Below are 18,365 nucleotides of genomic sequence, written 5' to 3'. Positions count from 1 at the left end.
GAGTGGCCATTGCTCTATGCAACGCTCAATAAATTGGGTTTCCCTCGTAATTTCTGTGCTCTCATCTGCCTCCTTTATACTAACCCTGCGGCGCAGCTCTGCGTTAATGGAGAACTCATGAACCAAAGCACCAGGCAGTGATGTCCACTCCCACCCCTTCTATTTATCATCGCGATGGACCCGCTGGTGCAACCTCTTCAAGAGCGCCACCTCCAGCGAGGACTTAGATTCCATCAGCGGCCCCTCCTGGCCTCTCTATATGCGGATGACATCCTCTTATTTGTGTGCGAGCCTGGGGTGGCGTGGCAGACACTCACAATGCCCTTTGCGCAAGGTGGTTTTGGAGTACCAGACGTTTACTTATATTACCTAGTAGCACAGATACACTATGCCTATTTTTGGTACCGACTACAGTATCTGAAACCTGAACATGCACAGGCTTGCCCTCGCTCCCTTTCCGCCATTCTTCCGCTTGGCCTAGCAAGGAAACCAACGGAAATTCACACATTGCAGACCGCATGCTGGGCTTGGGAAAGACTTTGTAGATACCTGAAGGCTGACCGCCTATAATTCCCACACTTGCCACTACTCAACAACCTGTGATTACCCCCGACCACCAAAACTCCAACACAGCACGCTTTCTCCCAATATCAAATCCGAGTTTTAGGAGATGTGTTTCGAGAGGGTCAGGTGCGTTCCGTCACTGATATAGTGGAGGGCATGAAATAACCCTTTTAGATACATTTCTTGTACACAGAACGCAAGCCTCACTAGTTGCTGCGATACGTCCCTCGATTGTAGAACCAAAGGACTTCCTTCCCCTATCTACAATAATTCTATCACCTGACAGCACACATTTAGCCTCCCAATGATATCACCTTGCGCAGACGCTCCGTCCGGAGGTGGGTGGAGGAACTCCTTCATTTTAAGTATACACACAGGGCCAATGTCACCCCAAACTTCTTGCTAAAATGGACCCAACTAGACCTGACAATTGCCAGAGGTGTGCAGCAGCACATGCTGATTTTATCCATCTGACATGGAACTGCCCCCCCACCCCCCCGTTCTGGCATTCCGGGAGGCGTTTTTGGGCATCTGGCATCGATGGTAAACTCAAAATTGATTTTCTCCCCATTGCTTGCACTGCTGGGATATGTCTGTCCCCTGGGGGCTGGGATTCGGCGCATTGCTGCTATTGCCCTACTGTTAGCTAAGAGGCAAATCTCCTTACACTGGGGCGGACCCGCGCCGACGACGGTGAAGGCCTGGCTGAAGGATCTCATGTCCTGTGACACCACTAGTGATGTATACGCAACGTTGCTGCCCCTTGCTTCCCTACCAAACAACATTTGGCAGCTGCTCAGCTCCTATTTGCTACTCCACCATGAACTTACTGACTGAAGTGCTTTCACAGCTACACTGGGGATGCTGTGTTGTCTAGCCCAGTATGATAAGCAGATCCGCTTGTATTTGTCACACAAACCTGCATTGTTACTTTGGATGTTATTATTTTTATGTTTGCCATTGCTATATCAGATGCTAATATCTAATTGATATACTATACACTGTACTTGTTGTGGCAATTATTTATTTAATTAGGGGGGGGGGGGAATGTAATAAAAACGATTGTTTTTAAATTCTGTTTTAGGGTGGCCTTTTTAGGTCTCGCTTGAGCCAGCGCGCATTGCTGCTCTGCGAGACATTTAGTAGGGGCTTTAAACTTTGGAACACACACTAGTGCTTTTGTTTTCTTCACCCGCTATTGGCCTTTGCATGCGTCTTTCTAAGAAAGACAGCACACAATCGGCCAAAGGCCGGTGCATGCCCCGCCTTCTCTCTGCCCTGGCCTAGGGTCCGCGGGAGCGAGCGCGGCTTTCCTCCCTCATCAAGGCTCATTAAGTACAGCGTGCACTTTCAGCTCCAAACGCGGTCACTTTCACGTACCGCGCTTGTTTTATTTATTTATTTACTAGAGTGCCATAATGCCTTTCTGTACAGAACACCCCTCCTACCTCCCAAACATCAACCAGAGCAATGCCGTGGCTTGTTTCTTTTCTTTGTGAGCCACTCTCACTGCAGGCACGACGTATTTATTTTTTATTATCGGAGCATTCTGCTTTGATGCGCTTTATATTTTAAATGTAGTACTGGGCTGTACAGAGCCCTCATTGCTGTGCGTGCGCTACATGAACGGATATTTGTTTGTTGTGTAGTGTGCAGTACTGGGCTGTACAGAACCCTCATTGCTGTGCATGCGCTACATAAACAGATATAATAGGCTCTTGCTCTACAAGGTCTGCTGGCTGTTTGTATTGCAAATTCATACAGCGCAAACTGAACCCAAGAGTAGTAGAGACCTTTACAAGACACCCAGGTACATTACACAAGAGCACATTCACACAGGAACACATTGCCTTTTGAAGGCACGGGAGATTAACTAATTTGCCCAGAATCACACATTGGTAAGCCAACGCTGTGACTCGAACAACACCAGCATTCGGACGCGATAATCATGCGTGATTAATCAATCTCCCCATGGTCCCCCTGTTTACTAAAAACGGGGTGCTAAGAAACACATGCGCTATAAGAAGGGACCACCCCGTTAAATTTGTTTTGTGTTCTATCTACTCGCCGTTTTTTGTATCTAATATTCGGCCTCTTTCTGCTCTCTCATGTGCCCCCTTCGAGATCCTCCTCTCCATCCGCATTCTGCCAGCACCTACCCAATAGTCGTCCACCACCAAGATGTCCTGCACCACCACCACGTTCACCACCCACGTCCACCACCACATCCACCACCACCACCACCACCACCACGTCCACCACCACACCACGTCCACCACCACCTCCACCATCACGTCCACCACTAAGTCCACCACATCCACCACCATGTTCACCACTAAGTCAACCACGTCCACCACCACCACGTCCACCACCACTTCCACCACCACGTTCACCACTACCACGTCCACCACCACCAACACGTCCACCACCACCAACACGTCCACCACCAAGTCCTCCACCACCACCACCACACACACACCACCACCACGTCCACCACCAAGTCCACTACGTCCACCACCACCATCACGTCCACCACCACCACCACGTCCACCACCACGTCTACCACCACCAGTGACAGGTAAAGTGTCACTGGAGGGCAGGGGTAATAGGAGTGTCAACCCCGGCTGTACATGGGACATAAGGATGCATTGGGTGCGAGAAAACGGGAATAGGGGCTAGAAGTATTACACCAGACCCAAGATACATTTTGAAGAGGCGCAATGTCACAGAGGCTCCTATAAAAGCACTTGCAGCATCTCTACCTCACAGTGGCATACCTGCACAAGCCACTCACTCAAAACAAGCATTGGCATAGCCAATAGGTCTCGCCTTATAAGTGTTTAACCATGCAACACTTGATGTTGTTGCACCAAGGATATTGTGCTGGATAACTAAACACTTATAAGTTCCCAAAGGCGAGACCTATTGGCTATGCCAATGCTTGTTCTTTTTTATGTCTTCTTTCATCTGGAGCACAACATGCCTTGGCACAGTGCGTCATGGCTGCCTTCATCTGAGCATACAAAGGTTTTGCCTACTTTTTAGGCCAATGGCACCAGCTTATTTTGTATGTAGATTGCGAAACCTGGGTATTCCAAGAAGGCAGTTTAAAGGTTGTGGCTCTCATGAAGTTGTCTGGGAAATAGGCCAGTGCTTCCCTACCCTGCTAGTCACTAATAATTGGGGTACCAGTAACTCCAGAGCAAGAGATAACTCCGCCTATTACACACTGGACCCCGAGGATCTTCTAAGAAATGGGTGATCCAATTCCAACGCTAATCCCTCGTTTGGCCCCAGATTTTGGCTGCTTTCAGCAGCTGAGATTTCCTGGTGAGAATTCAACAAATCCCCAGTGTCCCTGCAAAGCTCATAATTATAATGGTGCTGGTAACTGATGTTACTGACTCCATCCAAATTAAGGGCCTGATATAGATTTTGGCCCACGGGTTACTCCATCACATCGGTGACGGATATCACATCCACCAAAATCTAAATCCCATAGGATATAACAGAATTTTCATTTTAGCGTACGGGATATTTGTCACCGTTGTGACAGAGTAACCGGTATGTGGTAATCTAAATCAGGCACTAAGTGGCCACTTGTAATGAGGCTCTCTCGATGAAGGACTTGAATAACTGGACACCAAAAATAAAAGCCTCAATGTGTCCAGGTTCCATGGGATGCTGTTCCTGATCAGGATTTTGGTCTTTTTTCAGCCTGACATAAAAGAGTGGCAGCTCCTTCTTTAGTCACTTGATTTTATTTTAAAAAAAGACCAAACCAGGTGTATGTCATAGGTGCTGGCTAGAATGTTATTTTCTTTTTATTATGTATTTGTACAGCGCACATTGCAGCACCCTGAAAGCTACCAAAGTAGGCAGAACAGTTATCTGATCAATTTTTTGGCTCCCACCAGAACCTTAAAGTCCTGTAGGCTGTACAGCGGCGGCCCGTACCGATAAGAGCGGTGTGGCTGGGTGAGGAAGGATTTCGACGGATGATGACCAGGGAAAATGTATTATTTATTTATTGTTACCTGGTCATTGTACGTCGAAATCCCCCCTTACCCGGCCCCACCGCTCTTATCTGTAAGGGCCGTGGCTGGGGCAGTATCCATGGTCTAGTCATCCTTATAGAAAAAACACTGACCTCCCCTTGGGCTTTGCTTGGGACAAGGCATGTTACCAGGTGCTCTATCATTTCGAATAAACAGAACTGTAGTGGGGTGGGGAAATGCGGGGTGGTGCGCCATTCCAGTGCTCATCCCCCTAGTCTCGAATGGGCATTCCAGGGCTCTCTGTTCACTAAGGAGCCATCTCATATTCAAAGAATCTTTACGAACTGAGTTCCCACCTCTCTAGTCAGTTAAAACTAGTAGTACTGAAACACAGTTATGTAAAAACAAGGCAACAGGTTCTGGAATAGCATCAGGACGACCTGAATCCTCGCCGAGCAAGGAATTGTGAGGTGTTTTCAAATACATCAAAACACCTAAATCTGGCTATTTACATTGATCATGAATGCGTAACTTAAAAGACCGTGCATGCATGGACATTATGCATGCAAGCGTAGAAAGCAGAGGTAAAGAAGAAAACGTCAAAGGGAACACGGGATCTTCCAGTAACAGAAAAGACGCCAAAACTCCTAGAGCATATACAAAAGAAAATGAAACTCTACAGTGTCCCAATATCCTTGGGAACCTGGGTCACACGTATATAAGCAGACAAAACAAGCGGGTCCTTCCGGTAAGTAGCATTAAAGATGGCTAATACAATTATTTTTGCATCTTGTGCTGTATTACTGTCATCACAACTGCACGTTTGTCACATTTGAGCACTGCATCGTCAGTACACGTATTTTTGTTTCTGTAGCACATCTTCTTGCACAACTGTATAAAAACACTATTTATGTAACTAGGACATTGGGGTACTGGCACTTATTGTTCATATATATGTGTGGAAATGAGAACTCCTGTTCCCATCTCAGTGGTGCTGCTGGGTACATACACTTTATCTGTCTCTATAATTTCAGATTAATGCTATAAATAACCCTAAACGAAGCACCGTGGTGTTTGCTTAGCTCAGGAGCACACAGTGGTGATGAAAATAAGAGGGCAGCCTAGAATTACCTCTGCTTGCGTGTGCTGATACTCCAGAACAACAGTGAGAGGAGTTGGGTTCATAGGAGTGACATCGGGGTTTAAATCGCAGATCAAGCTACTGCCCTCAGGCCACAGGAATACAAATAATAAAAACACATTTTAAAAAACTAGACCTCTAACTGGTGGTTAAGAGCGAAACGTACTTAGAAAAACAACATCATAAATAACTGACAAGTCAAATATGCAAAACCCAAAAACAAATCCGAAGACGAAAACAAAGGTTCGCTAGATCCTAACATATGACAAGAAGTAACCTTGTTAGGGCTTACCCCGACAGACCGGTTTTGCAAGATTTTCCAGACAGGTTTCAGATTCCTTACGAGCGTATACACTGAGAAAACAATACACGTTTTTATTAAGCTGCTAAAGTTCAACAGTATTGCTGAAAACAGGACGGGCAGGCCTTTCTCCAAAGAGAAGTCTGCCAAACTACAAACCCACACTGCAGAATATTAAAAGAACCAACCCTTAAGTATGGCCATACCAGTAAGTAGTATTTTATACTAAATTCTATCTGGGTGTCAAGTCATTGTCAACTAATAGCAAGAAACTGTTGATAATTAAAAAATTTCGCACATACCTGCAGGTCAACTAGGTAAAAAAGGCTATACATTCAAGGGACCGGAAAAATATGAAATGTTAGTTTTAGGGTTTAGCCTGACCACTAAACAGTACTCATAGATTTACGCATGGTTTTATTTTCATTCAAAACCCTACTGCAAGTACTATGTTGTCCAAACCTGTGGCTTTTAATACACATTTTTTTTTCTTATTAAGACATTTACTAGGGCTGCTGACGTAAACAACAAGACTTTATTCACCTATTTCACGTGAAATATTAAAGAACAATAGGGAGACACATTGAAGGAGGGGTGAGATGTTCGTCTTACTGCTGTAGCCAGTTTTTGCTGCATGGGAACCAAAATCAGAGCATTCCAACAGAAGTGCTATAAAGAGCAGTCTGATGAGAAACTGGTCTTGGTCTCTGATAACCAGATCCAAGTGCTAAACTGCAAAATGTTCTTACTCGTTCTGGAACTACTGAGACCACTCCTGTTTGACTTTCTCCGAAACTATCAGAAAAGCTCTGCTGTAAAAATTACCTTGAAAAGCAATACAAAGCACTTGCTCTAATACTTGCTCGTGGTTGCATTCCAAAAGTCATCAGGACTAATAGCATAAAACGCTGGTATCCCGGGCAGAAGCCCAAAACGATTAACAAGGAAGATGAGAATCTTGTAAAAGAAAAATCGGAAGGTCCTTCTATGTTTTCTAAGGTTCTCAAAGAACTCCTTGATGTAATGAAATCGGTAACACAAAGCAGTTATCTTCTTTTGGACGGTGTGAAAGGTGAAAAAGGTTGAGTCCCCACATTTGAACTCTTTTATAGGGATATCTCCCAACACCACTACTATTTGAGAGCTCCATCTCATGAATTGAAGGCAAACTTAATATACTGAACAGTAGAGTGGTAGCCTTCAAGAAGAAAATGGTAAATGAAGGAAGCGTGATTACAGAGTAGGATCACAGTGTCAAGATGTAGGATTGCAGTATGGGTGTCATCAATAAAAAAAATATGGATCAGGGAGACTGAAACATTGGCAGCCAGGTTGAAAAATACAGACAGAGCAAGATGGTGCTAGCTGGGAATCCTGGGGTTGCTGAAGGGTAGATGGAGACAACTCCTGATGATTCCTTGCTTTATGGCTCCTAAGCTAACTTAACTGTGATGGAAAAGTAATTAATCTCTATGTGGAAAGATCAAGACAGCCCTGGAGTCGTGGACTCAAACAAAGGGCGGAGCAACTCAGATATCCAATGTGACTTATGACGAAGAAAGATATTGCATCTTAGAAGCAGTTAAAAACAATGGAAAGCTTTCATTCAATGTTCAAAGAAAAAAAAGTTTTCCCCGACTTGGCACATGAAACAATTAAGAAGATTTAGGCTGAACAATGTCAAGAAGCCCTTTCTTTAAAAGGCGCATGAGTGGGATGTCCATTTTAAAACCTGCAGAGGCAACCTTACTGGAGAGGGGCGGTAACGAGTGTGCATAAATGGAAAGAAAATGGGAATATACCAAACTGAATGTTGTTCTTTGATAGCATGGCCTCGACAGCACATAAATCGACAGACTGGTGCTGGTCTGTCCAAGTGCTTACTTCGTTTTTTTCCTGCCAGACAGAAAGAATGAGAACTCGAGAACTATGTTGGATGTGAAGACTTACTCTGATCGTTAAAACGTGTATATGTGGATTGTATTACACTTCCCAGAAGTGGATTGCATTATTCTTAAAACTGCCATAAAAACTTTGTGAGTTTCAAGCTGAATAAAGGATGATTTTCGCAGCACTTTTCTATGGGTGTATTTGCAATCTATTTAAAATGAAGAGCGGCCAATGCTTTGGTTACTCCTCGGGTTATATGACTAAAGGTAAATGGGGTGAGGCAGTAAATTACCAACTCGTTACTGGCAATTTCCACACCGAGGTTTTAACTCTTACTTGTCACGGTCTTTGCGTTCTCCCCCAGTTTGACTATGATCGTCAACCCGGTGAGTACTGCTTGGATCCTGCACAGGCCTTCTGGGCAAATTGAGAGTTTATTAAGCACAAAGAAAGAATATCTGAAGTTTAAACATAGTACGCACATAGTCAACATTGTTGCCCTCGACTGCCTCTACTGTCACTCTCAATTTTGAATGACTGATTACGACAATATGGACTCAATGTCTTACGTAGTTAGCAAATCTGCACAGCTACACGGATACAATGATAGAATGATTAATATATTTAGATAGGTTGAAAGATTTCCTTGTGATGCTGATCAGAGACGAAGAGTAGCAGGCATTCATTCATCAGAGCAAGAAATTGATTCTGGTTAATTAAAGTCGGCTAAGCAGCTCCGCATTCAGGTCCTCAATTTTACAGTTCACATCAATAAAATAAATTTCTATTGATAAAAAAAACATAGCTTTTGACAAGCGAGAACTATGTGACCAAGTTAACAAATGGAAACCGTGAGAATGTTATTAAATAATCAGCTATCTGTAGTGTTGTATTTAATGGGTCAAGCTCAAATGATTTACTGTGTATAGTTAAAGCAATTTAATGTAATTTAAAATCATATCAACAGGTTTGCAAGTGGTAGGAAAACGTCAAATCAACAAACAATTCCTCTTGCACCACAGTATATTAACCATTTACTGACATTCGTACACAACAATTTTCCTGTTGGGTAAAAGCAGACAGTGTTTTTTCATTATTGTTGAATAGGAACGCATTAGTGGCAAAATGTGTACACATCCTGTATACAAGTGTTGTGCAGACGGCTCCAAGCCTATGGCAGGTATGGAATCTGTGTACAGCTGCGCACACACACAAGGAATTCATTAGTTTAATTAAGTTGACCACTCTTGAGAAAAGTCCGTCTGTTTAACCAGGGATCGGTCGCATGTCACATTAGAGCACTAATTACAACGACAACTAAAGTGCATGCAAGCTTCTTAGAGGATTTCTTAGTCTGGCATTCAAGATTGTATGGTGCGACGCTCACACTGGCCTCTCTCAAAATACTTCATCCTCTGCAAGTATGTAATTACGGTTTACTGCAACTTAACTGAAATGTTTAATGGCAGTGGTCCACGCCCCACTTGGAAGGCGAGCGCGAGATGCAGAGGGCAGGAATGGATCTGTGATCGCTTACAGAGCGCCTTTATTTGTAATGACCAAAGCCCAAGGTAAGCACGCACTTCGGGTTTATATTACACTGCAGTCTTTGTGTAAAAATACCCGAGTTCATCTCTCACATGAAAAATGTGAAACAACCGCAACCTCTGTGGTTGGAGTATTTTTCAATCTACAGAAATCCTAAAAGCTCTGAAATCGTGACCTTTTTGCGGTTTGGTGTCGTTATGTTATCCTCAAGAGTGGATTATGGGGCGGTGAGCTTAAATATACTGTATATCGAAGAATTCAGAGTGGAAGGCGCATAAACAAGCAGGATGCATTCCAGCAACAGGTGCGAGGCGTCCAGGGAAGTACTTGGCCACAATCCGTCACATTCCGTAGAACCAAGCAACAGCCAGATGACTCCTCTGACAAAAAATAGGCTAGTAATTGGTGACAACCAAATAGAGTGTGAGACTATTGCCGAATTCGTGACTGCTGGATTTAACCCGAATATCACACATTTAAAACTCTTGTGAATTTTGGGTTCAAATACCTGTAAAAATATTCAGAGGGAACAGTGTCAGAACATATGATTCGACACAATCAACTGCTCAAATTGATACTTGTAGTGAATATTCTGGTTCCCCAGGCTTACCATTTCAACCAACATGTGTATTAAGATTATTAGACATTGCAGGCAGAATAAGACCTACATGCCACACTGCAGTTTTGATTTATCTGAATATATTATGTGCTATGCGCTACAAGTGAAGGGCATACCACGGGACAAGATGGAAGACAGTAACCCCCTGGAAAATAGACTACTCTGGGAGGAAATGCCCATAAGAGCTATCTCACTAATTTACCACACCCTCCTTAATAACAGATCAAATAATCTTGGTCCATTGAGTCGTAAGTGGGAAAGAGACTTTGGCCCAGTGGAGGACATTGACTGGGAAGCAGCCCTGATGCATCCCCGGGAAGTGGCAATAAAGGCTAGGCTGAGGCTTCTACAACTGAAAGTCCTTCATAGGGTGTACTACTGTAGATTGCAACTGCATACTATGGGTTGGGCACAGACCCATAATTACCTGCGGTGTAGGGAGGATGTGGTCACCTTTTTCCAAACTCTGTGGTCATGTTCAAACATACAGACGTACTGGAGAGAAGTGGTGGCCAAGCTCGCACACTTCCTGGAAACTTGCAGTCCTTTAACGCCACAGTTTTTGCTACTGGGAATCCCAGGGGGAAGGTGGACATCCCTGAAAGTCAACTTATTTTCTGTTCTCTGAGATTTTGCGTAACAAATAGGGACATAGCTAGAAAATGGGTGAGCTAAAGCACTGCCACAAATTGACAGTAGGATATTGGCATGGAGGCAGAAAGAGTGGCCTACGGGCCGAGGGGTTGCCCGAGAAAGTTTCAAAAAGTGTGGGGACAATGGAGGGCCTATCACAACCTAGCCTGGGAGGACAATCGCTGGGACAGCCGCAGAGGAGAAGGGACGGGGCAAACTGGCTAGGGAGTGGGGGGAGAAAGGGCCACACAGAGCGGCGGGGCACCGGGAGGAAGACAATAAGGCAAATATCGGGTCTCCGGGACCTGCTATCCCCAATGAAACCACTGTGCTCCGATGATTATACAAGCTTACCTTAAAGACCTGATAACTCAATCTGTGACCGGGTGGTGGGTTTTGCTGTGTTTTGTTTGGGTTTGTTCTGCTGTTTTTGTAAAAAAAACACTAATAAAAAGAATTGTAAAAAAAATAATTTAAAAAAAGGATTATTTGGCAAATCAATGTGGACCTAAATGGATTGCATAAATATTAGACTGAACATTCTCCTATGACCATATTACAAATTTAGGCCTGCATTGTGAGTTGTGCCGAGTTGTAATTCTGCAGGTTTTCAGTGGAGTTGCCACCCCACACAATTACACGTCTTACCATGTGTGGAATTGCACCCAATAATAGAACCTGTGTGTCCGCTGACATTTTGTATCTGTTAATGACCGGTAGAAAATATGTGTCAAAGAGGTAAAGTAATCTAGGAAAATGTGACAAAAGGAAAAGTAATCCGAGACTCGGCGGTAATTCTCTATTGCGGGCTCAATCTTGTGACTGGCTTAAGATAGGGTATTAAATACCATGCATGGGCTTACCACATCATTTTACTTTCTAACTTATAATGCGCCTTTAATAAACTGAAAAAATACGTCAAGTACAATAAACGTGGTGATAAGGCTATTCGCAAATAAGAATCAGATCACCATAAGTCTGTAAAGTCCATTCGAGAAAAAAGTAACAGCATTTTGACTCAGCCAAAAAGCATGAGCAGGGCCCATCAGAAGACACTTAAGAAGCAACTTTTACAGCAGTATATCTGAAGAGGAGGTAACGAACATTCTGTACATTTTCAAAAAGAGCAGCAAACTGGACAGTGTGGTAATAATATAAAGGAAAATACTGAGCAAGACGGGGTATAAAAATGATGACCTATGAATAGCCAACATAAAGCTGAAAAGAAAGGGAAAATCGGGGCAAAAACAAATTCAGTGTAACGGAACAAACCCAATTAAACATGTGCTGCACAATTCTGGAGAAGGTTGCCAAAAGAACATAGGACAAAGCAGCAATTGACAAAAAAAACGAAATGCATGGCTTGTCAGAGGCTAAGGTACCACTGCAATGTAATATTTTATGTGAAGGTAATTTACCTGACTGATCGCATTGTGCTCTCTATGAATGAACTGCTGTAAAGATTCTCGTTGGGTGAGTTCTCTACATGTTTGCGCATGTGAGTACTCCTTGTGTTCAGCCATGCCTTTCTCGGATAATGGACTAGAATGCATGCCGTAACAAAGCCGTTCTTTTGACCTCCACATGTGGATTGCAGTTTCAAGTAAGGCGACTCTGGTTACTTTGGCCTTTCATTGGTGGATGCTGTCAAACTAAAATCAACCAATTTACAATAAATCAACAGGGTAGCAGAGATGATGACAAGTGGCACAATCTCAGCAACGTTGGCCATAGGTGAAACACGGCTTTGAACGGGATGGAATTAGGTCCAGAGGTTATTTGATCTGAAGATTAGAAACAGTAGACTCACCACAAATGGTTATGCTTCAGATGGGTGAATGTCATACAAAAAGCTACTCCCCATAGCATGAAGGTGTGGATAAGGAAGCCAAGGCCCATAAACAAGACATGGAAGTCCTTACTTCTCTCTATGCTCTTCTCACATGTATAGTAAAGAGGTGTAAAAATAAAATATGCACCACTTTCATGGGCTTATGTAATTTGAGCAACTTTCCAGAGCGGTTTAAAAAAAAAAAACGTATCTCACTGGACATAAAGGAACGTAAGGATCGTACTTCCCGAAACACAACTTAAATGAGTGTGAATGGGTCTCCAGTACAAAGAGACGGGTCAATTAGTCCCAGCCAGAGAATACTTCTATCCACTACAAACACTATACAAGTTCCTGCAGATACAAAAGAAACACTGTTTTTAAATCTCTTAGTAACTTGGAGACAGAAGGCACTATGTTAAAATGATGGTAAAACCTTTGAGCTGATCAAACAAAGCTACCATATTTGAAAAGAAGAGATTAGCTCCCTTGCACTGATCATACGTGACAGCAAGTTGGATAGCTTTTGTTTTTGCAATTACAACATGCATCTGAGCATGACTGGAGTCCCTCCCAGGCCACGCCAATGACCCTGACATGGAAGGGTCTCATGGTTTCAGTCCTTATGAGGAAAACATTTTAACACTTGGACGTGATTAGGAACCCTAAACTTACATAAAACATGGCCTCTGAAAGTGCAGGAGGGGCCATTGCACACCTTAAAGGGACAGATTTTGATTGTAGGGAAGCAGACAGGAAGACAACTTTAGACATGAAGAGGTCAGAAAGGTCTGCAAATACAAAGCAGCGATGAGCTGAAAACGAACAGAAAAAGTATTGAAGATGCATGATTTCTCAAAGACGTAGTGTGCTGGGGCTTCAATGAGATACTGAATGTTACTTGTGGGATGGTTTATTAATCTTTAACATCCAGTAGAATATTACACTGTGCTGTGTTCTCGTTGCGGAAAGTGGAATCTTTAACTGAACCTACAATAGAAAGAGGACTCAAAATCGTATGTAGTACTGTAACATCTTTCTTGGCACCTACATTTCTAGGCGCTTTATTATACCTGTTTATTGTTGGTAGCATTTTTAAAGGACAGTGGCTGTTGATGCTTTAACTCCTTAACACATCCCATTCTTGCTATTTGCTTTTGTGCATTGTCTCCATGTCATTGGTACTATACCTTCTTAAGCCAAAGGTTTGACCATGCAGTGAACAACTGTTTGACAGTACAATGGGTGTCCATTACTACCTACAACATACAGATTTTATTTATTTTGACAATATGGCATTAACCACCATTTTAGATGGTGTAAAGCACTACTACCTCTCATGTTAAGCTAGGACAAAAGTGATGTGAAGAATACATTATAACAATGTTTGTGTATAACAGATTATAACATAGTTCATTCAGATAGTGGAAGACCAGGTATCATATTACAAAGAACAGCGATAAGTTGTGATATTTTAATGGAAGGTAAGAATGTGTTCTTTGAATTTGGCCAGTTTCAGAGGGCACAGAGCTTCTTCTCCTGGAAGTGGTCCACCTACAAAATGCCGGTGAAAGCCAAAGGTGGCAACTCAACTTGCATCAGACTCATCTATCAGAAAGTTATCTGGTTAATATTCATGACGAAAACCAAAACATAGTTTAAATTACAATAATGACTATCCTAGGAGACAATCCCCTCAGCTACTTCAGCTCTGTTCCTGTGTACCCCTCTATTGCTCGGTTCTTATTCTCTCGAATTGCTGCTGCTGCGAGGTTTTTCTAGTAGTTTGCACTGCTCCCAGATTTCCCTCCATAGATTTACTGATTTGTTTATGACGCTGCTCTTCTTTGGTCCTGCTACCAAATCTCCCCTTACTAAACTTGCACTTTTCTTAACGTCCTCTAATGATCTGCGTCCAGACATCCAGTAACCACTATATGTTGTCCCTCTTCCCGAGCTTCCCCTATGGTTCTGCTCTTAGGTCTTCCTCTGTGGGCCTGACACAGGCTCTCCAGATGTCCCTGCTCCACAGACTCCGAGATATCTCACTACTGTCTAGAACGGAAGCCCCCTTCTGTGCTGCAACCACGTTTCTCTACAGGCTTGCCCCCTGGTCTCCCCACCAAGGCCCTCATCCCAAAACTACCTCTCCTCCATTGTTGCTTTCTGGACACCCACCTCCGCTATCCAGCCTCCAAGAACCTCAGTGTACTCACTCTTTTCTCAGACATCCGCCCCCAACAACCCCATCTCACTCCCCCTTGCCAGCTAATCCGAGGTCTAACCTTCCCATCGCCCAGAGTCCAGCATCCTTCCCTAAAACTGCCCTGCTCCCATGAGCACCACTCCTATTTACAAATCTCCGTGCCTAGTAGGGTGACCAACCATCAGTAAATTTCACAGACCGTCAGTTATTTTAATATGATGACTGTAAGGCGTCCGTAATTTGGACGCCTTACAGACATCATACTAAAATCAAATTGGAGAATTTCAGGAAGGTATGCTGTTCCCCTGTGAGAGGCCCTACGAGTTTAAAAGTTTCCACCTGGGGCCTCTCACACTTATCTTTTAATCTGTAGACTGAGGCTGCCTGCAGAAGCCTCTCTCGGACCTCCCAAAGACTGTGGTCTGGCCCATTGTCATTCTGATACTGCAGACGATTATCACAGATAAAATGACAATGTATTATAGTGACAGCATGTGGTGTGCCTTCTCCTGCACAAATCGTGATTGCAGAAAGGGCCTGATGTCAATTTGCAAAGCTGCGCGCATACTGAAAAACTGTGAAGTGCACGATTGTCTCAACCTTATATCTTATTTTGACTTGTACTTATTTTGGTTTTCTATTTACTTATATACTATTGTGCGACCTCTTCTGATAGGTCTGTAAAACGTATGTTTTGCCCCTAATTTTTGTCCTGAATTTTGACCCTTTGTCCTGAATTTTTACACTGACCGTCCTGAATTTGCACCCATGCCAGCTGATGACCCTAATCTCTACTCAAATGCCCTTCCCAGACTACTCACTCGCACCCAAAAATAAATTACCAAACTTCACAGTCCAAAAGGAGTCAATAACTCATTGTGACTCCGCGTGAATTGTGCTCGTTAGGCTGGGTTCATTCAATCCAACGCTACACTTTACCAAGGTATGCTTGGTATCTACCACAGGTCTCACCGTATTGCCTTTTTAGTCCATACACTCTAACTAGCAAGTAGACATATAATCAAATCAACTTCTCCCCTGTCTCCCCTATTGCCCTTCTCCAATATTTACCTGTACCTTAATGCCTGGTTAACCTATATCTGCTCTGCTCACAGTCGGTGGGACTGTGAGCAGAGTAGATATAGGTGTACCTACCAGGTGTATGTATAGGTGTACTGCTGCACTTCCAAGTTGCCCCCACTTTACTGCCATATCAACTCCCCCCACCCATAATCCTGCTTCTAGAATCTCCCCTCGAATGCCCACGCTGCTCACTTTCGTTAGGTTTCTACCCCGCTCTCCAATCTCACTCTCGGCCGCCTGTTTCACGGTTGTCCCCGGGATAGCTCTCAGTCGTCCCCACACAAGGCGCTACATTCCGACCTACTTCGCGCGGCACAGATTCTCCCCGCCCGCTCCTCAAATCAGGTAGGTTATACCCGAAGACAGCCCTTACCTCCTGTTGCCGGACAGTATCCCACGTACATCAACTTCTTTCTGCTTAACTTCTGATTCTAAACAATTTACATACGCCAAGGTGAGGGGAGAAATGCTGCAAGGCTAGATTTAAGTTGATTGACAAGCTGCTGGGCGATACTATGACAGTCTTGTGGCTGTACTTTCCAGTGAGTCCTGCGATTGGTCAAAGAAAAGGACCCGCCCGTGAAAAGACAGCCCACCTATCCCAAAAGAAAACGCCCCCGCCGCCACACCGCTGCTCCGGAAGGCGTGTCCCAGCCGCGCTCGAGCCGGGGCGCCCGGCTGAGCTTTTGAGGTCTGTGGCTTGTGGCAAAGGGGCAGTGCGGTCAGGACATCCCGGGGCTTTAAGGGTGCGACAGTGTCGAAATGTGGGGATGGTTTGGGGGCGAGGTGGGCTCATTAGTAACAACTTAGTAACAGCTAGCGAGTGCACCCCTGAGCTTCAACCGCCGGTGGGGGGAATGTTCCGGTGGCCCCGCAGCACAGCGATGGTGGGAAGTGAAGGTGGGATGAGGTCGGTAAAGCATGATCCCGGGGTGTGGTATTTATTTATTTAATGCGTTTTTATATAGCGCGGACTTTACCCGAAGGTGTCAGAGCGCTTCCCAATAGGAGCAGTAATGATACATAAGGAGAAAATTACAAGTGAGCATGTTACAAAATCACACGTTACGTTACATGAGGCAATAGTGACATTTGTGCAAGTATCAGGAGCAAACAAAATACAAGAGGTAGCAAACGATAGTTACAAAAGGAAAAAGTGACGTGTGCAGGTTACAAGAGCATACAAAGTACACAGAGGTAAAAAATTGCAATAAATGGCAGACACTCAAAACACTAAAACAAAAGTTACGTTACATGAGGCAGTGGTGGCCGTTGTGCATGTATCAAAAGCAAACAAAATACAAGAGGTAGCAAACGATACGGTACAAAAGGAAAGGTGACGTGTGCATGTTACACAAGAGTACAAAGTACAAGTAGAGGTAATACTGCACTAAATGGCAGACACTCAAAACACAAAAACACACTGGGAAGGCACTTCTATAGGCATGGAGAACAGAATTTCCTATAATAGAAGGACTTCCTTCAGAAAATAGAGGTCGAAAATTAAATTTGGAAGTGTCTTTGAAGGAGGAGAGCTTTGAGGTCAGTTTTGAAGGCCTGGGTGGTGGTCCGGAGCTGAGGCGGAAGTGAGTTCCAGATTCTCACCGCGTTGCCTGAAAAGGATTGGGCCATTGATCTTTCCTTCTTGAAAGTGGGAGGTTCAAGCAATACATTTTCTGCATTACGTGACGGTCTGGAGCCTCCAGAGAGTTTCAGTTTATTCGCCAGGTAGCGAGGGGAGGAGGAGTGCAAGGCTTTGTGGGTGATACAGGCAGTCTTGTAGATAGATCTTGCCTCTATGGGAAGCCAACGGAGGGTGGATAAAATGAGTGTGATGTGGTTGCTTCTTTTGGCCCCATAAATGAAACGAGCTGCTGAATGGAGAACATACTTCAAGGGGGACAGGTGGGCTTTGGGGAGGCCAGTAAGAAGAGAATTGCAGTAGTCCAATCTGGAGAGAACCAGCGATTGGACCAGGGTTTTAAGGTTGTGCTTCGGGAAGAAGCAACGAATCCCCCAAAGAAGGCGCAGTTGGTATCGAGCAGACTTTGCAATGGAATCGATGTGGGAGAGTAGATTGAGTTTTTTGTCGAGTATGACACCAAAGGATTTTGCGCTCTCGACAATGATGGGTTTATTGTTCAGTAGATTAGTCTGATCCATCTATGATTGCACTGGGGGAGGAGAAAGTGAGGAGGAGAGGAGGAGGAATTCAGTTTTTGAGGGATTCAGGATCAGTTGATGAGTTAACATCCAGTTTTGAATGGAGTCGAGAGTAGAGCTTAGGAAGGACAGATCGTGAGTGGAGGCCACCTTAAGGTAGATTTGAGTGTTGTCCGCATATAGATGATATTGGATCCCGGATTTACTCAGGAGATTTCCCAACGGTTCTAAATAGAGATTGAACAGTGTGGGTGCAACTATAGGGCCTTGAGGGACACCTTGACTGACCGCTAAAGGAGATGAAAGACTGTTCGTTATTTTGATCATTTGGGATCTATCAGAGAGGAAGGAGGCAAACCATTTGAGCACAGTGCCCTCTATGCCCATT

General features: G+C 44.1%; 1 protein-coding gene across 1 annotated transcript in view; it reads right to left on the bottom strand.

Moving 5' to 3' along the window:
- PROSER2 (proline and serine rich 2) overlaps nt 1-16,343 on the bottom strand; it is a 188,845-nt gene extending 172,502 nt beyond the window's left edge. Inside the window, exon 1 of the mRNA XM_085652858.1 lies at nt 16,188-16,343. The gene's annotated coding sequence lies outside the window, so the exon portion shown is untranslated. The remainder of the gene's footprint in view (nt 1-16,187) is intronic.
- Between the last annotated feature and the right edge of the window lie 2,022 nt (nt 16,344-18,365).

This window comes from Triturus cristatus, chromosome 4_1 (genome assembly GCF_964204655.1).
Source record: "Triturus cristatus chromosome 4_1, aTriCri1.1, whole genome shotgun sequence".
Lineage (NCBI taxonomy): Eukaryota > Metazoa > Chordata > Amphibia > Caudata > Salamandridae > Triturus > Triturus cristatus.
Note: the sequence above shows the minus strand (reverse complement) of the source record. Positions and strands in the feature narration are given on the sequence as shown.